The 24,476-nt window shown below is 38.9% G+C and overlaps 1 long non-coding RNA gene across 1 annotated transcript in view; it reads right to left on the reverse strand.

Moving 5' to 3' along the window:
• The window catches only part of LOC127008678 (uncharacterized), a 200,516-nt gene extending 179,118 nt beyond the window's left edge, over positions 1-21,398 (reverse strand). The window contains exon 1 of the long non-coding RNA XR_007761244.1: positions 20,808-21,398. This is a non-coding gene — a long non-coding RNA (uncharacterized LOC127008678). The remainder of the gene's footprint in view (positions 1-20,807) is intronic.
• Positions 21,399-24,476: the final 3,078 nt, after the last annotated feature.

Consider the following 24,476-nt stretch of genomic DNA (forward strand, 5'->3'; position numbering starts at 1 on the left):
AAGGAGAAAAGAAATGAAGACGAATAAGAAATGGAAAATCGGATAAAGACGAAGAAAAGGAAAATTGAATATGAATAAGAAAATAGAAAAAAGGAAAAAAAGAAACCCCTCTATGGCAGTTGGAGAGAGAGAGAGAGTGAGAGAGAGAGAGAGAGAGAGAGAGAGAGAGAGAGAGAGAGAGAGAGAGAGAGAGAGAGAGAGAGAGAGAGAGAATGTTACCACTCGGTCATACAGAATCCATAAATTATATTTCTGAAGTAAAATATTTCACTTCTCCACCTTATCAGCAACCCCCCCTGCTCTCTCTCTTTCAAGGTCTTTCCCTATTCTTTTTCTATTCTCCTTCTCCTCCTCCTCCTCCTCTTCCTCCTCCTCCTCCTCTTCCTCCTCCTCCTCCTCCTCGCACGCACCTTTCACACGCCTCAATAATCGTCAGCCTTATTAACAGCACCAAAATTAATCTTTTATTTTCTCTCTGTTTCGTTGTGGTTTTTCTTCATCGTCTTCTTCGTCGTCGCTAATAACTGGACTTTACATTGCGAGGACACGTCAGCCACACCTTGCCTCGTCTTCTTTTGCCTTAGTTCACTGTAAGTTGTTTTGTTTTATCTTTTTTTTATTACTGGGTCTCTCTCTCATTCTATATATTCATCTATCTATCTATCTCTTTCTCTGTCTCTCTATTAATCAATCTGTCTATCTATCACCAGTTGTCCTTAATCTTTTTCTTCTTTTCTTCCTTTTGTTAATTTTTCTTCCCTCTTTTCATTTATCCACAAAACAACCTTCTGATATTTTTCTTCTTTTCGTCCTTTTATTAATTTTTCTTCCCTTTTTCATGTATCCACAAAACAACATTCTGATATTTTTCTTCTTTTCTTCCTTTTGTTAATTTTTCTTCCCATTTTTTCAATTTATCCACAAAAACTACCTTCTGATATTTTCTTCTTTTCTTCCTTTTTTTTTCTTCCCTTTTTCATTTATCCACAAAAACTACATTCTGATATTTTTCTTCTTCCTCTTCTATTGTTCACTTTGCTTCCCATTTTTCATTTATTCACAAAACAACACACAACCTGATAATTTGTTTTCTTCTTCCTCTTCTTTTCTTCCTCCCTCCAAAACACTTCCTGATATTTCAATTCCCTCAATCATAATATATCTTGTCTCCTCATCCATCAAGGTCTATTTATTGCCCACATTAAATCCATCTGTCGCTTGCAATATAATTTACACCTCAAAACTCTTCTATTAATTCTTCCTTTAGTCGCTCATTCATATCTTATACATTTCCTTCTCTAATTACTGTGATATTACCCTTTATTTTCTACACCATTCTCTTTTTTCGACTTTTTTTCTTTATTTCTTCCATCTTCCTTTTATTTTCCCTCTCTCCTTCAGTTCTTCTTTTCAATATGGTGCTTTTTCCTTTATCTTCCCTTAATTTTCTACCTCCCGTTCACTTTTTTCCAATATATTTCTTTATTTTTTCCGTTTTCCTTTTATTTTCTACTTCACGGTTACTCCCTTCCAATACGTTTCCTTATTTCCTCTAACTTCCTTTTATTTTCCACCTCTCGTTCACTCCTTTCCAATGTTTCTTTATTTCCTCTAACGTCCCTTTATTTTCCTCCTCTCGTTCACTCCTTTTCTCTATATCATTTGCGTATTCCTCCATCAGTATTTCGCTCGCAATTGACGTCTAATCTAATACTTCTTCCACACCACTTCCTTCACCCTCTCACTCACGACTCACACTTTTTCGCCGTGTAATTGTTCTAACGTGACAATTAGCTTCGACCTCTCACAAATGTCATCTTTCTAGTCTCCCTTTTTGTGACTTTTTGAATACTCCTCTTGCATTCCTCTTTCCTTGGTAGTTTCTCGCATTATTGATCTTCGTCTAAACTTTTACTTCTTCTTCTTCTTTCAGGATTAACTTTGCTAATTACATATATTTGCTTTTTCTTTCGTTTAATAATAATTTGCATACATCTTCCACTTCTTTTTCTTCTCTTTCATTTAGTCCTATTTTTTTCGTTTCTTACATACGTTCTCTAGTTGTTTTTCTTCTAATTTACCTTCATCTTTTATTTCACGTTCATTTCTTCTTGCATTCGTACTTACCTTTCTTCTTTCCTTCATAAATATCGTTCACTTTCCATTTTCTTTCTAGCTACGTTTTGACACTCAAGTTCTTCCTTCCTTCCTTTCTTTAAACATTCCTCGCGTTCTCCTATCATGCTCCATTCACATTCATTTACCTTGAACTCTTCCTTTACTTCCTATCTACGTGTTTTCATTCCCATTTTCCTCCATTTAGTCTTCCTCATGTTTTACCGTCACGCGTCGCCTTCCTGGTATGTCTGTTTATCTGAGTATCTATACGTTTTACTGTGTCTGTGTCCCTCGCAATCTTTACTATTTTACTTTCCATCTGTCCGGCGTCTGTAATTTGCTTTCATTATCTTAAAATCTCCTAATATCTTAATCGTTGTTTACTGCACTATTACCTCTTATCTTTTATTGCAATCACCCGCCTCGTCAAGGGCACGGATATTAGCGTAGAAGTAATGAAGAAAAAAAGAAACTCACCTTAACTAATTAATATCGCAAGAATCAATTACCGGTTTCCTTGTATTGTAATCGCCCGTCGGTCAAGGTGAGGATATTAACGTAAAAATTATTCTCACGCTAAAACTAATTGTTAACGAGGCATAATTTACGCGATCAAAGGGCGTGAGGTTGGGATCCGCGGCTCCGTGAATTGTGGGGACGGCTCGTGATGCCCCGGTGAGGTTGGTACGCGTGTCTGCCCGCCGAGTGAGTGTAGGTGAAGAAATGTCGATAGCGGGCGATAGATGGCCTGCTCATCAATGCACGACTGCGAGGGACAACTTCAGCGACCCATTATCATTACCTGCAAACTGGTGAATGAAGGCATGATGAGGGAAAATTAATGCAGAGAAGAAAGGAAGGGAACGAAGAGAGATAAAAGTGAATGCAAAGATTAAATTGACTGCAACATATTAACTCGATGAAAAGGGGATAAGAAGCGAAGGAAGAAAATTATTGCAAGATCAAGGGGCAGTATTCTACAGTAGCCGTCGTTTGAGTCACGAGTTTCCTCACGCGATCCACGCACCGATAGTTTCGTCTCAATGTGTGTACGTACTGGAAAACACTCTACTCTCTGGAAACGAGTTTTTACGCGGAATCTCCTTACTTTACGGCAGAGGAAGCAGCTCAAGGGGAAAACATAAAAAATAAGGGAAAGGACCGGAGAAAGAAAAGGAGAGAGGGAGGGAAGGAAGGAAAGAAGGGAGGGAGGAGAGGAGGAGAAGGAAGAGACGAAAAGGATGAAGAAAAAGTACCAGGAAACAGAAAAAAGTACAAAAAAGGATAAGAGAGATTAAGCCCGCTATGACTGCTATTGTAAAGAAAATAGAATGACAGCCCAAAAACAGAGGGTCAAATTTAGACGTTAACACCTACTATGGTTAAAGTAGCAGAGTGACTTAGTGAATAATGAAGATAAACTAACACACAAAGCTAACAGTGAGGTAATGGTAGATATATTAGAAGGAAAAATGAGCTTCCAAGACATACGAATTCTAACGCAGATTAAAAAAAAACAATGAGTACCGAATAATAATATGAATGAGCCGACATAGTAACTTGATGAATGATGAAGATAAATAAACATAAAAGGATAACACTGAGGTAATGGTTGATATATTAGAAGGAAAAATGAGCTTCCAAGACATACAAATTCTAACGCATATTAAAAAACAATAAATACCGAAAGATAACATGAATAACCCGACAGAGTAACTTAATGAATGATGAAGATAAATAAACACAAAAGGATAACACTGAGGTAATGGTTGATATATCTAAAAAAAAATAACCCAAGACATAAACACTACGGCAAAAAAAAAAATAGCAACGAATGATCAAATGAACCGACAAAAATAAAGAGAGACACATTAATGAACATGAGGCAAAAAAAACATCGTAATAAATAAAACGAATGACAAAGATAATTGATATAAAACCGATCAATTCCGAGGCGAGTAAATGAGTGGCGAAGTGTATTAATGAGAGCAGATAAATTATGGGCTGAACAAACGAATGACAGGAATCAATTAGAAAAAAAAAAGTTAAATTACGCGGCGACAAGATGAGCAAAGGAGGAAAATTAATGTAGAGGAGGAAATGGGAACAAGAAGTAAACAGCGATTTGGAGAGATGGAAAAAAGCGAAGGAAGGAAATAACGGATGAGGAGAAAGAAGAAAACGGAAGAGGGAAATAAAGGATGAAGAAAAGGAAGAAAACAAAGGGAAGGAATAATGAATGAAGAGAAGGAAGGAAACGAAAGAGGGAAATAAAGGATGAAGAGAAGGAAGAAAACGAAAGAGGGAAATAATGGATGAAGACAAAGAAGAAAGCAAAGGAAGGAAACAATGAATGAAGAGAAGGAAGAAAGCAAAAGAAGGAAATAATGAAAAGGGAGAGGACATGAAAGAGTGAGGAGAAGGGAAATGAAGGAAACGGACTGCAGAGAAAAAATAACATAGAGGAAAAGGTGAGAAGGTGAGAAGGGAAACGAAGGAAAAATATTATTACAAGGGACAAATTCACCGTAACCTAACTTAGTGAAAAGGAAAGGAAAATAAATTAACGCAGAGGACAATTTCACCGTAACATATTAACAGGAACTTCGTGAGAAAGAAAGAAGCGAATGACAAATAAAGACGAGAAAGCATAAAAAAAAAAAAAAACATATTATACCAAGAAAATATTCGGTGTAACATATTAACAGTAACCTTGGGAGAGTAAGAAACCACTGGTGGATAGGGGAAGGATTGGTAATGGGACTGGTGGAGAGGGGAAGGGTTGGTAATGGGACTGGTGGAAAGGGGAAGGATTGGTAATGGGACTGGTGGATAGGGGAAGGATTGGTAAGGGGACTGGTGGATTGGAGAAGGACTGGTAAGGGGACTGGTGGATAGGGGAAGGGTTGGTAATAGGACTGGTGGATAGGGGAAGGGTTGGTAATGGGACTGGTGGAAAGGGGAAGGGTTGGTAATGGGACTGGTGGAGAGGGGAAGGAAATGGACATAACTGGTGGATAGGGAAGGGTGGTAATGGACTGGTGGATAGGAAGGTAATAATGGAATAATAATAATACACATAACACAAAAATATAATAATAACAATAATAATAATAATAATAATAATAATAATAATAATAATAATAATAATAATAATAATAATAATAATAATGCCGAGGCGAAAGTCAGGACAGCATATTTACAGCAACTCGGCAGGAAGGAATATTAACGAGGGAGGAAAGTTAAGCAAAGAACATGAGAGCAAAAAGAATATAAATAAAATAGTAATAATGATAGCGAGAGTTTATTCAGAGCAACATATTGATAGAAATTTGGTGAGAAGGAAAGGAAGCGAAGCAGAGAAGTAACGCAAGAGACAGGAGAGAAAATGAGGATGAATATAAAGAAGACAAATTCAGACCAACATAAAAAAACAGTAATTTGATGAGAAGACATGAAAAGAAGGAGGAAAGTAAGAAAATGACATGAAAAGAAAAATAAATAGGAAGATAACGAATTTAGTGCAACATAATATACAGTAATTTGATGAGGAGAAAAGTAACGAAAGAACATAAAAAGAAAAAAATAGTAAGATGACAAATTCGCTGCAACATATTTACAGTAACAATGAAAAGGAGAAGAAGAGAAGGTGAGAAATAACCAAGAACATACGAGTAGAAGTGAAAAAAATATGAAGATCCCAAATTCGGTCATAATAAACAGTAATTTGATGAGGAGAGAGGAAGCGAAGGAAATAAGCAACGCAAACAACAGAAAATACAAAAAATAGATAATGTGATGATAAATTCAGGCCAACATGATACCTGTAAATTCACGAAGAGTTAGAAAACGAACCAGAAAAGTAACGTAGAAAGCATGAAAGAAAATATAAGGTTGACTAATTCAGTGCAAAATAATTTAACACGAGTTTGGTGAAAAGAAAACGAAAGGAAGAAGACGAATAACGCAAAGAAAACTAAGAAAAAAAGAGTAAATATTGAGGATGACAAATTTAGTGCACCATAATAAACAGTAATTTGGTGAAAAGGAAAGGAGGCGAAAACATATTCACACGGGCGAGAGGAACCGCGAGGGGGAACGTGCCTGACATTCTCGGGGGTTGGAGGAGGAGGAGGAGGAGGAGGAGGAGGAGGAGGAGAAGAGGAACAAGACGTCTGGAAAATAATGAAAAATTGATAAAAACGTTTAGCGTTGTCCTTTTTTTTTTTTTGCTTGTTATTATTATTGTATTGTTGTTGTTGATGTTGTTGACGTTACTGTTGTTGTTGGTAATACTCCTTTTTTTTGCAATGAGATAGCGAGACATGATTAGATAGATAAACAGATTGATAAGTAAACAAACCCATACACACATATAGATAGATAAATAGATATAGATTGATGGAGTGTTCGATAGACATGCTCATACAGGAAGCCAGAAATATATATACAGACAGATTCATCGATACAAGAAGACAAAGATTTACAGACAGACAAAAAGAAGGTGAGTGAGAGAGAAAGCAAAATGCAATACACTCGAAGTCTTCCTCCATTATTTACATTCGTGTTGACAATATATATAATTTTTCGCTTGGCTTTCTTTCACACTCTCCACACTCACAATATTTACGTATGCATCCGCTATTGGTTCTATATATGTTATTCCCAATCCATTTCTTCCTTCCTTCTTTGACCTTTCTATGTTGTCTCTCTGCCTGCCCTGACTTCTACAATCCCTTACTCCTTTACTTTAGTTGTCCGCTATCAATTTTACATCTCTGACCTTCCCGAGTCCATGTCTTATTCAAAACCGGTGCATTCGTCCTTTGTCTGTTTCCTAATTAACTTTAATGCTCCACCTGGTTTTGTATCTGCCCTGACTTATGCATTTCCTGGGCTGCCACTCCGTTACTTTCATTGTCCGTCAGCTATCAGTTCTCCACATGTAACCTTCCCGAGTCTATCTCTTATTCAAAACCCTCATTAAAGTATATTCATCCCTCGTCTGTTTCCTTCCACGCTCCACCTGGTCTTCTATCTGCCCTGACTTATGCATTTCCTGGGCTGCCACTCCGTTACTTTCAATGTCCGTCAGCTATCAGTCCAACACGTGTTACCTTCCCGAGTCTATCTCTTATTCAAAACCGTTATTAAAGTATATTCATCCCTCGTCTATTTCCTAATACACGACGCTCATTTCCTGCCTCGCCGTGTTATACCAAGCATTTTCCTCTCCTCTTCTCTGTTCTTTGAGGCTTTGATGTCGCGTTTTTGTGAATCAATGTAATGGTGGCGTTTTTCAGGCTTTAGAAACTCGACGACCCAGCGATGACTTTTTTTTATATGTACGAGCCAGTTCATCATTAAGTAACCTCCTGAATGTTTTATTAGGTGCGAAGTTGACCTCTCTCCTGGCCTCTCCTTGACCTCTCTCCTGAACTCTCATTCTTGACCCCTCTTCTGGTCTTTCTTCTTGCCCTTGACCTCTCTTTTTGACCCTGACCTCTCTTTTTCATCTCGACCTCTTTTCCGCACTCTCTTCTTTACCTTGACCTCCCTTCTGACCTCTCTTTTCATCTTGACCTCTCTTCTGACCTCTCTTTTTCATCTTGACCTCTCTTCTACACTCTCATTTTTACCTTGATCTCTTTTGACCTCTCTTCTTGACCTTTACTTCCCTTCTGACCTCTCTTTTTCAGCCTGACCTCTCATCTGACCTCTCTTTTTCATCTTGATCTCTTTTCTGCACTCTTTTTGACCTTGACCTATCTTCTTGACCTTAACCTCTCTTCTACACTCATTTTTTTACTTTGACCTTTCTTTATGACCTTGACCTCTCTTCTGGCCTCTCATTCTTCACTCTTCACCCTTCACAATATCGGGGTGTTTCTCGTTCACTGACCCTTTCCCTCTCTCGTCTTCGGTTTAACCCCTTCTACACCTTACCAAGAGATATAATACACAAAGAAATACGTGACCAATAGAACAGCCTTACAATCACTACACGCCAGACTCCAATACAATGCAATACAATATTAGAAAAAATGAACACGACGCTAAACTAAATTAAAACTCCCATAGCCCAGGTAATGCACAGGTGGGACGGACTCTAATGACAACCCCCCTTGCCTTCCCCCCCTCCCCCATCCCTCCCCTCCCCCCGTGGCCCCCTCCCCCCTGTCCCCAATTATAGCCGATTACTCCCCCCTTCATGCCTCCCTCCTTCAGGTAGCTCGGCAGGTAAGTCCAGGTGGTATTAATTAAGGTACTGGATAGGGTCATAAGTCACCTGTTTTGTTGGCGTGATGATGTGCGAGGAGAAAGGAAGGGAAAGGAACGTGGACTTGGAAGGTGGTGTGAAGAGAGTGAGGAAGACAAAGAAGACAGAGGATAGAAGAGGTGAAGAAGGCGTGGAAGACAAAGGAGAAAGAAAAGGTGGGTAGAGGGTGAGGAGGAGGAGGAGGAGAATGAAGAAAAGATGAGAAGAGTGAGGAAGACAAAGAAGATGAAGGATAAAGGAGGTGAAGAAGGCGAGGAAGACAAAGGAGCAAGAAGGAAAGGTGTGTAGAGGAGGAGGAGGAGGAGGAGAATGAAGAAAAGATGAGAAGAATGAGGAAGACAATGGTGATATAGGAGGTGAAGGAGAGGAAGAAAAAGAAGAAAGAGGAAAAGGTGTGCAGAGGATGATGAGGAGGAGGAGAATGAAGAAAAGATTTGAAGAGAGAGGAAGACAAAGAAGATGAATGATAAATGAAGTGAAAAAGGCGAGGAAGAAAAACGAAGAAAGAGGAAAAGGTGTGAAATGTGAGGAAGAAAGAGAAATGAGAATAAATGAAACCTGGAGAGTGAAAAAGACAAGAGAAGAAAATAATAAAAAAGTAAGAGAGAAAGAAGACAAGAGATAATCATAAAGAAAAGAAAGTGTGAGGAAAACAGGAAAAAAAGAAAAAAGAGGATAAAGAAAAAGAAAAAAGAAAAACAGAAGAGGAAAAAAAAGGAAGAAAAAAAAAGGAAGCAGGAAAAGGAAGAAGAAGAAAGGAGGAATAAAGAGAAGGAAAGGTGAGTGAAAAGACAAATGAAGAAAAAAAATATAAAGAAAATATAAAGACACGAAAAGGAAAAGAGGAAAAGGAAGTATGAAGAGAATGAAGAAGACAAAGAAAATGAGGATAAAGAAAGAGAGACGAAGAGGGTGAAAGACAAAGAAGAAAGAGGATAAAGAAAATGTGAAGGAGGTGAGGAAGACAAAGATTAAGGATGATAAAGGAGGTGAGATTAGGACGACGAAGACAAAGAAACAAAGAGGACAAAGGTGTGAAGAGGGGAAGAAAAACAAGAGGAAAGAGGAAGAGGAAGTGTAGATAGGGTGAAGACAAACAGGATACAGGATAGAAGTGAGAAGAGGGTGAGGTAGACAAAGAAGAATGATGATAAAAGAAGAGGTGTGAAGAGTATTATCATTAAAGGAAGGAGGATTAATGAGAAGGAAGAAAGTGGAAATTAACAAGATATATGGACTTAGCGTAGGTGAGGAAAGAGGGTGAGAAATGGACGAGAAATACAGGGAGAGGTAGAAGGAAAGAAGGGGCAAGGGACAGTGGAAGGGAGAGGAATAATACAAAATGATGTAAAGCCAAGATGAAGGAAATGAAGAAAGAGTGAATAAGGAAAAATAAATAAAGGAAGAGGATGAAAATAGGAGGATTAAAGCAAGTGAAAGAAAAATATAATAACGTGATATGAGAATAGAATCATTTGAGGAGGAGGATTAGGAACAACATGAAAACAAATGAATATAAAAGAAAAGGATAAACAGACTCAGCAAAGAGGAAAGAGAATAAAAAGGGAGGTCAGAAAATAGGGGAAGTTAGACAAGAGGACACATAGGAGTAGAAAGAAGGAAGAATAAAAAAGAAACAAATGAAGAGAATGGAAGGAATAAAAAGGGTTAAAAGACATAAAGGCGGAAAGATAAGTAGAAAAATGAAAGAATAAAAGGAAAAGAGAATGGAGGGTTAAAAAGACAGAGTTGCGAAGATTGAATGGGGAAAAAAAGGACCAGATAACAGAGTAGAATGGAAGAACGGCAGAGGATAGAAAAAGAATGACATGGTAAAAATAAAATAAAAAGATGGAAAGGCTAAAGTAACTGTGGAAAGAAAGTTGATTGCGAGAAAGTGGAGAAATACAAACAAATGAAGACTGAATATGGACTCAGTAAAATGAATGCGAAATAAGTAAGGGAGAGATAGTTAGTGCAAAACGTGAGAGGAATGTAATAAATGAACAAATGAAGACTGATAAAATTAATGTAAGAAAAAAGAGAAACAAACTGAAACAGATGGAGCGATATGAATTTAATGAAGGCAGAAAGGAAGGAAAATAAGGACATAGAGGAAAGTAATGTCCATATTGAAAGGTTGTTGTTGTTGTTATTGATAATGAAGTAAGAATGGGAAGATAGCAGAAATAAATAGGAATGAAAAAAAAAAGAAAAAAAATAACAAAAAATGGTAAACTAAGTAAAAAAAAAGATGAGAAGTAGAGAAAATAAAGGAGAGGTAAAATAAAAGCAATAGAAAAAAGAGACAGACAGACAGACACAAAGACGAACAGATACAGACAATCAGATAGACAAAGGTTCGTGGAAGAGAATATATATATGTGTGTGTGTGTGTGTGTGTGTGTGTGTGTGTGTGTGTGTGTGTGTGTGTGTGTGTGTGTATGTTGTTTACTTGTTGGGACCTTTATGTCTACACTAATAGGCGTTCCACATCACTGAGCGTTAAAGAAAAACAACGCTAACTTTGTCGACACACAGGGAAGTTATAGTAGAAAAAATATCGTTGTTAGAGTAGTAGTAGTAATAGTAGTAGTAGTAGTAGTAGTAGTAGTAGTAGTAACAAACTATACAGAATTAGACCCACAAACCAAAAGTAACACGTACAGTAATTACAACATCAACATCAACAACACAAGGGGTCACTTTACGACAACAGGTCACGGGATGAAGTGTGTCCGTGCGTGTGTGTGTGTGTGACCTGACCTTCGCACTCTACTTTTCCTTACTTCTTCCCCGTCTCTCTCTCAAATTGTCGTTCCTTTTCTCTCATATTCTTCCCTTTTTTGACGTTCTGACTTGCTTTTTTTTATTTCCTGACATTTATTTATTAAACGGGTATCAAAGGCTGACAGACGGACAGACACGGACGGATGGAAACCCAGACAAACAGACAGGCACATCACAAACACACCAACCAAAAGACAGACACAGACACAACCCAGACAGCATGAAAGACAGACACTCAAAATAAAAAGACAAACAGACAGACAGACACACACCTTAACATATAAAACAAAGAAAGTACCATTCATATAAACACCACCACAGTAAACAAACAGACCATACAAAACAAACACAGACAGCGAGATAACGAAACAGACAAACACACGTACAGACGACGGAAAAACAGACCCTACAAAAACATCGAAGTAGGCAAACAGACAGAAAAGCAAACATAGTGAAGTGGCGAAGGAAATAAAGAAAAAAACACGAGAGAGAGAGAGAGAGAGAGAGAGAGAGAGAGAGAGAGAGAGAGAGAGAGAGAGAGAGAGAGAGAGAGAGAGAGAGAGAGAGAGAGAGAGAGAGAGAAACACCCACTTTCACCTTACCTGTCCAGCCTCGTTACCAGGTGAACCACGGCAACACTCACCTGGAAAGACAAAAACACAATAATTAGTCACCTCTTCTTCCTTCTCCTTCTTATCCTCCTCCTCCTCCTCCTCCTCCTCCTCCTCCTCATCATCATCATCATCATCATCATCATCATCATCATCGTCGTCATCATTATCGCCCTCCTACAATTCTTCTTCTTCCTTCTTCTTCTTCTTCTTCCTCTTCTTCCTTCCTCCTCTCTCTTCTAAATCTAATTATTCGAGGGAGAAAGAAAGAAAGAGAGAGAGAGAAAATGACAGACAGACCGACGGAGAGAAAGAAGTACCTGTGAATTAAGGGCTAATCATAATATTTGGCTTACCTGGGGAACTATGCAAATCTCCAGACTCTCACCTGGACGGATGTTATGTGGTGTGGGGGAAAAATATGATACTGGTTGGAGGTGGTGAAGGGGGCGGTGATGGTGGAGGGAGAACTTACCCATTACCTCGATGTTTGTCTTCTTCATGAACAGTTGACTTTGACGTACTTTAGGAGGGTTATTATTGATGAGCAGGAAGATGATGATGATGATGAAGACGAAAGAGTAAAAAAAGAAAAAAAAAAAGATTAACAAAAGAAACAGGAAAAGAAGAAATATTTTAGCAACAAAAGTACATGAATAGGAGCAAGAACAGAATATGAAGGGACAGGAAGAAAGGGCAAATATTACGAACGAAAACAAGAAAATGAATTAAAATGGAGAGAGACAAAAGCCGATTAAGAAAGGAGGGAAGGTAAGAACAACAAAAAAAAGAAAAACATCAACAATGAAACGATAAAATAACAAACACAGAACCGGAAAACAACAAAACAAAAATGGAAAAACAAATAGAAACATCAAAGCCAGTTCCAGACACTAACAACCCAATTCATTTTCCTTATCTACCACTTCCATTAACAACAAGCATGGCGGAGCGTAGACGTACCTTGCACTATCTCACCTGTATGTACTCTCTACACCTGTAATTACCTTCCCAACAATACCTGTGGGAGGCAATATTACACCTACGTTTCTAATGGGTCTGATGCTATCTTCACTTTTTTTTTATTCTACTGCGTTTTTAAATTCACATTCGTCTTTCTTCATTAGGTTTAAAAGATGCGTCTAAATGAATCATAAACTTTTAAGGTCAGTGCCTGGTGTTGCTTCGTTACAGTGGCTTCGATTATCTTTTGTTTCGGTTTCCTTTCCATTTCACTTCGATTTCCATTTCATATAATATCCCTTTATTTCAGTTTTCATATCATATTTTGCTCCTTCATTCCTCCTTTTCATTCAATTATACCCGTTTTGATGTGCTAATTTGATTTTCGGCTCTCATTTAACTTCATTTCACTTCATTTTCGTTTCATATATTTTTTTTCCACTTCAGTTTTCGTATCGTGTTTTACCTAATTTCGCTTTTCATTCATTTATATCTGTTTTGATGTGCTTATTTGATTTTCGGTTCTCATTTAACTTCATTTTCGTTTCATATAATTTCTTTTCATTTCAGTTTTCGTATCCTATTTTACTTAATTCCGCACTTTTCAATAAATTTTCTCGCTGTTTTGATATACCAATTAGATTTCCGGTTCTCATTTCATTTCTGTTCTCATGTAATTTTCCAATGGTATCGGTTTTCATTATCTTCACTTTTCTTAAGCTATATTTTTTCCCTTCAGTAGTCCACATTTTCGCGGTACAGTTCCTCCTCTATCATATTTTACATCACATACTTTTTATCGTGAATGTTCTTCCCTTCGCCTTAGAATTACAAAACTTTCAAAACTTCACTAAAAACATCTCACTGCTATTCTACATCCATTAATTTCAGTTCCTTCATAACTTCTTGCATTCAAGCATTCTATTTTCTACACACATTGGTATTTCTTTTTTTTTTTTGTATTCCATCTACTACAACTTATTCAACTCCTTGTATCTAATCCCATCTCATTTTCTACACACAGTGGTCTTTTTTGCCACATCCATCATTCCTTTCCAACTCCCTACATTCAATCACATTCAGTTTTTACATACTCTGGGATTTTTTAATTTCATCTCTCAATTTCTTCCTATCTCTGCATTTAACTATATTTCATTTTCTACATACCCTGGTCTTTATATTCCGTCTAAAGCAATGCTCTCCTAACTCCTTCAAGCGTCCACTATTCCTACATACTCTGATTCTATCTTATTTCATTCATCATTCCTAAATCCAATCACATACCTCCTATCCATACTCAAATCCCAAGCTTCTGAATAATTAACCCTGGCTAGCATTCACCGTAGAGTTTCGCAATAAGGCCTCCCAAGATCCGCGTCCAAACACTCCCGATTTTTCTGATTTCCTCTTCAACCAAAAATAACCTTTCTCGGGGGTCCCTTAAACCTCATTGGCTGAAGGGTGCAGGTGAGCAAGATTACCTGGCCGGGCCTCCTCAGGTGTGTGATAAGGCTCTCTGTGGCCAATTGGCAATCCACTAGAGGGAGGGAGAGAGGAGGAGAGAGGGAAGAAAGGATGAATGGAGGGTGTAGAGAGGGAAGGAGAGAGGGAATGAGGGATGTAGGGAGGAAGGGAGAGAAGAAAGGAGGAACGGAGGTAGGAGAGAGAGGAGTAGTGAGAAAGGAGGATTGAAGGGAAGGAAGGAGAGATGGAGGGTGGAAAGAGGGGAGGAAGGAAAGCGGAAAGGAGGGAGGGAAGGAGGAGGAAATAAAGGAGGGAAGGGAGTGATAGGCAATGATCAACCTACCTCCGATTCCTGTTCGATCTGTTATTGACCAAGAGGGAGAAGGAAAGGAAAGCAGGAAAGGGAAAGAGGAAGAAATAGAATAAGAGAAATGAGGGATGGAGAAGCTGAAAGATGGAATGAAGGAGGAAATAAGCAAGAAGAGAAGAAGCAAGTGGAAAGGGAGGAAGAGGATGATACAGGATAAAGAAGGAAACAGAAGAGAAGAGGAAGAAGAGGAGTGAGGATGACGAAAACAGGAAGAGGAAAAAAGAAAGCGAATATATAGATAAAGGGAATATAAAGGACAAACTAATTCACATACACACATACACACGAACACACACACACACACACACACACACACACACACACACACACACACACACACACACACTGAACCAATCCATCAAACACTGGCAGGATATTCTTCATTATAAATTCAATATGTGGACGCCATTACAGCATCGGTTTGTTTATCTAAATGGCTCTGTCTCCTCCTCCTCTTCCTCTTCCTCTTCCTCTTCCTCCTCATATGCCTCTTCCTACTATTCCTCTTCCTCCTCTTCCTACTGTTTCCTCTTTTTATCAAACATCCTTCGCCTTCTTATTTGCCTCCTTATTCTATGCTTTCCTTCATTCTCTATTTTCTTCCTCCTCTGCCTTCTTGTTCTACCGTTCATCCTTCTTCTATTTCCTCCTCCTATTCCTCATTTTTTCCTCCTTCATCCTATCGTCTTCCTTTCCTCCTCCGTTTACTTCTCTTGTCTCCGTTTTCCTCATTCCCCATCCTCCTGTTTCCTCCTACGTCTGTTTCTCCTCCTTCCTCTCCTTTCTTCTCCTCCTCTTCTATATCATGATTCTCTCCTATCCCAACAATATTTCCTCAATTCTCCTTTTCTCTAGTCATTTGTTATCTGTTTATTCATTTCTCCTTTCCTTTTTGCTCCTATTACTTCGTTTCTTATCCGTCTCCATTTCTGCATGCAAGTTATCCACTTTTCCTCCGTCTTCCCCTCTTTAAGTCCCGCCTCTTCCACATCCTGTTCTCTATATTCTCTCCTCCTTCCTTCCAGACCACATCTCGCCTCCCTTCCTCAATATTCCCCCTTTCCTTCACTCCCTCCACCCTCAAACCCTCAATCATTCCAGTGGGGAAGGGAAGGGAAGGACTGAACACACACATACACACACACACACACACACACACACACACACACACACACACACACACACACACACGATAAAAACTTACACCCAGATAGCCAGTTGACGCTTCCTTTAGACTCAGGACGCGAGAGTGAGTCGGGCAGACACGAAAATCTTCACGAGGGAGGGGGGGGCAGAGAGAGAGAGAGAGAGAGAGAGAGAGAGAGAGAGAGAGAGAGAGAGAGAGAGAGAGAGAGAGAGAGAGAGAGAGAGAGAGAGAGAGAGAGAGAGAGAGAGAGAGAGAGAGAGAGAGAGAGAGAGAGAGAGAGAGAGAGAGAGAGAGAGAGAGAGAGAGAGAGAGAGAGAGTATAAATGATGAATGAATGAATGAATGGCTGAATGAATGAATGAAAAAGGAAGAAAATGAAAGAAAAAAGAAAGATTATGAAAGGAAAAATGAAGAAAAAATGAAGTAAAAAAGAGAAAGAGAATAAGAGAAAGGAAGTAAAAGAAAAAAATAAAGAATGAGAACCAAAAAAAAAGAGGAAAAGAGAAAGAAAAGAAATAAAGGGAAAGAAAAAAAAACATCGAGACAGACAGACAGACAGATACAGACAGACAAAAATACAGACTCCAGGAAATGCACAATAGTTAGTAAATATAATCAATTCCCTTTTATCTCCTACCTCCTTATTCATCATCTTACCCTCTTTTTTCTCCTCCATACGATCTCAGTACAACGCAAAAAAAAAGTGGATTACAGCATCAAATTACCAGCAAAATAGATTATCTTTTCTTTTCTCTTCTTTTTTTCAACTTTTCTTTACTCTTAAGTGCAGTGGTAAAAGTTTTCCATTATTTTTTTTCTTTTCTTCCTCCTCTCTTTTCTTATTTTGGGTCCCTCCTTTGTTTCCTTCAATTTGTGTGATTAAAAACTAAAGATAGAAAGGAAGATAAAGAGAAACAGGAGAGAGGGAGACGGGGAGAGGAAGTGTGAGAAAGAGGAGGAGGAAGACGAGGAACAAGAGAAGGAAACTGGAGGAGGAGGAGGAGGAGGAGGATCAAGAGGAGGAGGAGGAAGAGGAGGAGGAAGAGATTTACGGGCTGCTTGCAAGGAGGAAAGGAGGACACAAAGAAACATGGGAAATTACGTAAACAACTTAGTAATGGAGGAGAGAAAAAAACATATACAAAGATGAACGAAGACAAAAATAACGAAGAAAAAAATAACAACGGCAAAAATAACAAAGGGAAAGAACAGACGAGAATAAATATATGAAAAGAGAGACAAAGAAGAAGAATGACAGAAGAAAACTGAGAAAGTGAAGAAAAGTAATAAAATACGTGATTGAAAGATAAAGAAAAGAAAATATGAAGTAAACGAGATAGAAATGAAAAAAAAAACAATGGAAGGAGAGTAAATGAGTTAAGTCGATGTAAGGGTGAAAATAGAATGAAAATAACTGAAGATTTTGACACAGGAATAAAAAGAGAAGAGGAAAAGTGGAAAAGGGAGAGGAGAAAGAGAGATGAACAAGTGAAATGAAAAAAAAAACATTGCCAGAACAGTCGATAAAAGGGTGAAAATGAAATGAAAAGAACTGAAGATTTTGACACAGGAATAAAAAGAGAAGAAGCAAACAGGAAAAAGGAAAAGGAGGAAGAGAGACAGAAGAAAAAAGTGAAGAAAGAAGGACAGTCAAGGAGAGGCGTTAGTGATTGATAAAGAAGAAAAAGCAGACGCAAAAATAAAAGTGAGATGGAAAGAATAAAGAAAAACAAAGGAGTGAAGTCAGAAGAGGTCAAGTTGGCAACAGTTGAAGGAAAGAAAGAGAAAAGTGAAGATGCAAAGTTGAACGAACATGAACGTGGATAGAAGAGAATAGGAAAACAACACGATAACAGGAGACGAAGATTGGAATAGAGAAACAAAAGAGGGAAATAGTGGAAAGAAGTAAGAGAGTAAATACTGCATGAGTAACAAAGAAAGAAAATAAAAGTTCGGGGATGCAAAGAGGCAGGATACAAAAAAGAGAGAAAAAAAGGAAGAATACGCGGATACAAAGGAGAGATTAGCGGAAAGAAGAAGGTAAAGAAGGGAAGAAGAGAAAAAAAGGAGACAGGAGACGAGATGGTAAAGGACAGAAGGTGACGAGAGGGAAAGAGAGAAGGAAAGAACTTGAAAGAAAAGAAAGTAAAGTGAAAGTAAGGAGGGAAGGAAGAAGGGAGGGGAGAAAAGAGGGAGAGAAAGAAAAGGTAGGGAAATGAGAGACGAAGGGAGGAAAGGAAGGGAGAAGCCGGGTGGAGGGAGAGGAAGGAGACAGTATAGAGGGAGGGCAGAGACGGTGGAGGGAGAATGGAGGAAGAACGACGAAATGGAGGAAAAGGAAAGGAGGGAAGAAATAAATATGACGAGACTGAAGGAGAGAATGGAGGGAAGGGAGAAGAAACAGAGGAAAGGAAGGAAGAAAGGGAGAGACGGAGAAAGGAAGGGAATGAAGGAACGAAGAAACAGAGGGAGAGAAGGGAGGAAGGAAAAGACGGAAGAACGAAAGGTTGAGAGCAAGGAACGTAACGAAGAAAGGAATAAACAGAGGGAAGGGAAAGCCGAGTAAAGGAAGGGAGGAGTAAGAGAGGGAACTAAAGAAGGGAGGGAGGAAGAGCAAGGAAGAGAACTGAAGAAGGGAGGGAGGAAGGAAGGGAAGACAGCAAGGAAGAGGACTGAAGAAGAGAGGAAGGAAAGAAGGGAGAAGTGCAAGGGAGGGAACTGAAGAAGGGAGGGAGTGAGGGAGGAAGGGGCAGGAGGGTGAGGAATGGAGGTGGATTAACGTCAGCCTTAATTAAAAAGGTGTCAAATGGGCAGCTCCGATATTACCTGGCGCGCAGAAACATTATGAAACGAGCAGAAAAAGCAACAACAACAATGCTCATTAAGTCCGTCTCACCCTCCAGTCAGTAAACGTTCATTCCGTTCAGCGCGAAACGTTTACAACACATCACAACGTCACGCAAAGCAGGTGTCATATGTTTTGTCCTATGCATCGCCTCTGATCAGCCCTTCACAGCTCTCTCACACCGTCGCACACCCTCCCTTCTTTCTCCTTTCTCTCCCAGTCTCTGCCAGATCTACATACCTCATACTACACACACAATCTCCCTACTCTGTCCTCCGTTTCGTCAGATGGAAACAGGTCACTATGGTGGGCGATACGTGTTCTGTGGAATACGTTGTTTTATACAGTGAGTTCTCATCGGAATGGTCTCAGAAGTTAATCAGTTGGAGATAGTCACCCAGGGATGTTATCTTGTGTATTTGGTAACTATGTCAATCTGTTATTTATTCACCCAGCGATGTTATGTGTATATGCTATGAGAACCCTTTTTTTCAAGATATTTTGGTTACGGACAAACAGACAAAGAGATGGAGTGCGACAAAAACTTCATCGCGTCCTCGAGTCAGGCGACAACAAAGGAAACAGAAACAGGTGAGTGGCGGCGCCCGGCAGGTGAGGGCAGGTAATAACCCAGGCGAGCCGTCCACCTGGCGGCAATAAGCGGCATTATCGTATTTCTGAAGAGTGAGTGAACAGTTTGAACAACTCTCAAGATGTACGATATGATCCTTACCGGAGCAAAGGTTAATAACACACTGGCTGGAGGCCCATAAAGGGGACTCCTTCCTCGAGTGTACTGGCGCGGTCACGGGCGGCCGCGGGGAGTCTGACGCCGCGACGAGACGAGACGAAAAGGGTTGAATATGGTAACACGGAAGAGCGGCCAGCAGAAAGTACGTAAGTTTTCAACGGTACTGCCTGCTGAAGATTTCCATCAGTTCGTCCGGCACTTCAGTGACCAATGGAACAAATTAAAGCACTTCTGGTGAGTAGCTGCGGGAGCGCTCAATTCTCGCACGTCGACACGAAGTAACATTCAATGCGATTTTTAAAGTTTATCGTTTTCGTATCAACTACTGGAAGAAAGTTGTTCCACTGGCGGATGACCTTTTGAGAAAACAACATCTGATGTCCATGACGCGTTGCTGCTATATCTTTGTAATTATAGTTGTAAGGGACACCATTAAGGGTAAGGATGAATATATAATTTTCAACAGAACTCAACTTTCCTTTTTACAAAAACATTTTCGAACAACGTCCAGGAAAATTTGTTTAATATGTTGAAAGCACTACGAGTTTCGTTGTACTACTACTGATACAAATAGTAGCAACTGCTGCAACTACTTCTATTACTACTACTACTACTACTACTACTACTACTACTACTAATAATAATAATAATAATAATAATAATAATAATAATAATAATAATAATAATAATAATAATAATAATAATAATAATAATAATAATACAATACTACAATCGATATTTTTGCATAACACACACACACACACACACACACACACACACACACACACACACATACACACATACACACACACAAACACACACACCTAACAAAACACCCCCAGCGTGGCCACCTCCTCCCACACACCGTCACCCCTTCGCCCCACTAACAAGCTGACATCATTTTACCTGCTAATTACCCACCTGTGAGGGCCAGGTAAACAAATTGTCCCTCTCTCTGATCCACTTTTAGGCTCACTGGAACGAGTGGGGTGGGCGGTGGAGAGGGTAAAGGGGGGAGGAGTGGAAGGAGGGGAGGCAAAGGGTTCCAGGAAAGGGAATGGCTGGGCTGAATCGCATTTGCTAGTGTTTAAAGGTGTGTGTGTGTGTGTGTGTGTGTGTGTGTGTGTGTGTGTGTGTGTGTGTGTGTGTGTAGTAGTAGTAGTAGTAGTAGTAGAAGTAGTAGTAGTAGTAGCAGTAGTAGTAGTCGTAGTAGTATATTTGATATTTTTGTTATTGAATGAACAGAAGAAGTAATAACAGATACAAGATGGCGCCACTTTAAACACTTGCTGCACCACTAAAGGGCTGGGCCGACCATCAGAGCCCAACAAGAAAGCCTACCGGTGCTGTGGGCTGAACGTTAAAAAAAACTAGTAATACCAAATCAACAACAACAAACGCCCATGGCACAACGACAAACAAAACAAACAACCAGAAGTAGGAGGCAAAAAAAAAAAAAAACACTCACCTGTCATCCCATCCAGGTGACTGAACGCCGCCGGGTAAAATCTTGAGTCCTGGCGGCGATAACAGACACGGCGACGGTGGTGTTGGTGAGGGCGATGGAAACAGAGGTAGCAGTGTGGTAGAGGACGTATGGGTGGTAGCAGTGATGGTAGTGACAGTAGTGGAGGCAAAGGCGGTGGTAGTATAGGTAGTTGCAGTTCTTGAAGTAGTAGTAGTAGTAGTAGTAGTGGTGGTGGAGATAGTAGAAGTAGTAGCGGTTCACTTTTATACTATATTTCTACTTCTCCGTATTTTGCTTAACTTTTCCTGGTAACTAAACCACAAAGAAGGCGCCTTATGTCCGAATTGAGTCTCTTACACTGTTAGGTTTTCACTCCACCATTTGATTAAACTTTCACCCACGCGTCAAAATTCCACTAAGAGAGTAATTTAAGTTTTGGTTCAGTTCTTACTATGTCTCTAAACACTCACTGGTCAAACACACACGAAGAGGTATATACGTTCGGTCAAGTTCTTATGCTTTTTTCAGTACACGAACTCGTCAAACACACACTAAATGAGTAACTTAACAACGGTTCAGTTCTTAAGTGGGTCTTAAATTACACTCACTCACCAAAATCACACTAAAAGTTACTAAAAGTTACTTAAGTTCGATTTAGTTTTTACACCGTTTCCACATCGTTCCTGAAACACACTCACTCATTAATAAACCCCTAAAAGAGTGACTGAAGTTCGGTCCTAAAATACACACTTGTCAACAAACCACTAATAGAGTTACGAAGTTCATTATAGTTCACATACTCTTTCTACTTCGCTCTAAAAATACACTAAGGCGTCCGCAAATCACCAGAGGGCGACGCTAATCCCCGAAATGACATACTTTCATACACTTTTTACACTTCGGTCTTTATTCTTCTTTCCCCTTCACGCCCACACACACGTCAGGAGGCACCCAGACGCATAACTCACACCCGGGTTCACTTCCCTCCACTGATCATACTTCGTACCTGGCGTAACTAGCACAAACCCACCTTCTCTTTACCTCCTTGCACCTGTCCACCTGTCCTTGATGAATGCCTCAGGTGCGCCTTCTGACGGCCCCCTGCTGGGAAAAAGAGAAAGTTCACCTATAAGTCACGCGGCCAAGGGGATTTTACTGTTTATCTGCATGAAAAAAATTGTAACGGGGTAAATAAAAGGATATATACGACTTGCTATGAAGGATTTTTTTATTTATTTGTAGGTTGAGAGAGAGAGAGAGAGAGAGAGAGAGAGAGAGAGAGAGAGAGAGAGAGAGAGAGAGAGAGAGAGGAGAAAAAGAAAGAAAGAAAAAAGAAAACAAGAAAAAAGAAAAAGAAGGCGAAGAAGAGAGGCAGGAAAATAGAGAAAAAAAACAAATTACTCTTTTTTTTCATATCTACGCAACTACAAAAAAAGGAAAGGAAGAATGGATGTAACTGTACTCATAAAGGTCTTTCATTTATGGATTTATAGAAACAATAGACAAAGAAGAAGAAGGAGGAGGAGAAGGAGAAGGAGGAGGAGGAGGAGACTATGAGGGAGGTTCAGAAGGAGGAGGAGAAAGAGGAGACCGCCTATATATCTCTTTTTTTTATCTCTGCTCTACGGAAGGACACAATAAAAACAGCTAAATACAGGCAATAACAATAGAAGGAGGGATTCCGTCCTAGGCTCGTATCCCCAGATTTACGCGCCCGGTCCACAGAGATGACGATAAAGCCGTTTTTTCTGCCCCTCCTTCCCGTACCCGCCGTCACGAGAGCCGAGACGAGAGTTGTCCCCCCATGACGGATAACCTCAGATAACCGAAGTCCCGGGAAATGAAAATAGAAGACCAGGAACCAGCGGGGAATTATTAATGAATGCGCGTGACCTTCATTCTGGCGACATCTAGCGGGATATCGTCACCTTCGTAAGCAAACCGGCTGAGACATTATTTTCTACTTTACAGGAAATCAGAAAAGAACTGTCATTATCTCATTTGGCTTAAGATTTAGGCAGAAATGAAAAGGCCAATTCTAGAACACTCAAACCCTGAATGACGAAGACAACTATACAAAAATGGGCGTCACTTTCTAAAAAATTGATGTAAATAAAAACCTGGAAATTGCTGAAAAATGACTTAGGCGATTATTTTATGAGGGTGACGATATTTTTACTCCAAGTTGTATTTTTTTTTCTCGCTAAGTATGAAAAGTAGGTGATAGGAAAATGTGTGAAATAGAAAAATCCATTGTAGATAAGAAATGATGTCAAGTATTGTGCTATGAATGATAATGTGATAGAGTTTTGTTTTCTCGTTAAGGTAAGAAAAATGTGATGAGAAAATATGTGAAATAGAAAAATATAAGGTTGATAGAAAATGAGATCAGGTATTGTGCTTTAAGTAATGTGACGAAAATATGAGAAAAATAACAATAATAATAATAATAATAATAATAATAAATAATAATATAATAATAATGATGAGAATAATAATAATAATAATAATAATAATAATAATAATAATAATAATAATAATAATAATAAAAAGAAAGAAAAAGAAAACGAAAAAAGAATACGAAAGGAAAAAAAAAAAAAAATAAAAATGAAAGAAAAACAAATAAAAAATAATGTCACAAAAAAACAGTAAAAAAAAAAAAATCAAAAAACAATGTAACACGCTAAACAACTAAAACTTTCTAATAATTCAAGAAGAAGAAAAAAAAAACAGATTAATAAAACAAACACGTTCATGACTAGAAGCAAACACCCGGGTATTCACAAAAAGTTATACAGAATAAAGAGTGGACTCAAAAATATACAAACTGGTTAACCAAATCAGCCATTCATTAGGAGGCAATTAAACAGTTAACGTACAAACTTAATTAATACATACCTAATGAGTCTTCTAATTATTCATTGATAAATATATACGCCATAAATTTACGTAAACGGACCACATAAACAAACAAACTAATGAATAAAAATAGAAGTAAAAAGTATGAATGAGTCAGAAAAATATACTCATTTTTCCTTCTTTCTTTGTAATACGATTCAAAGGAGAGGTTTGGTGTGTGTGTGTGTGTGTGTGTGTGTGTGTGTGTGTGTGTGTGTGTGTGTGTGTGTGTGTGTGTGTGTGTGTGTGTGTGTGTGTGTGTGTGTGTGTGTGTGTGTGTGTGTGTGTGTGTGTGTGTGTGTGTGTGTGTGTGTGTTATTCGCACATCACACACAGAAGAAGAGGAAGAGGAAGAGGAAGAGGAAGAAGAATACTAAGATTAAGATGAAGAAGAAAAACAAGAAGGAAAAGAAAAACAAGAAAAAAACAAGATGATAATAGAGATGAAGAAGGGGAAGAAAAAAACGTATAAAAACAATAAAACAATATCAAATAACTCACACACACACACACACACACACACACACACACACACACACACACACACACACATGGGTCTGTTGTTTAATTGTTCATGAGGGATTACACCAGGACACAAACAAATTGCTTCTCTATAGCATACCACCTTCTACTCATTCTTTTCCACCCTCTACCCTCCCTCCAAACCTAATGCACCATAGATTGCTTCCACCCTTACCCTTTGTTTCTATCACCTTACCTGCCTTCTCTATACACTACCTCTCTCTCTCCTTCTCTTTCTCTCTCTCTCTT

This window comes from Eriocheir sinensis, chromosome 38 (assembly GCF_024679095.1).
Source record: "Eriocheir sinensis breed Jianghai 21 chromosome 38, ASM2467909v1, whole genome shotgun sequence".
Taxonomy (NCBI): domain Eukaryota; kingdom Metazoa; phylum Arthropoda; class Malacostraca; order Decapoda; family Varunidae; genus Eriocheir; species Eriocheir sinensis.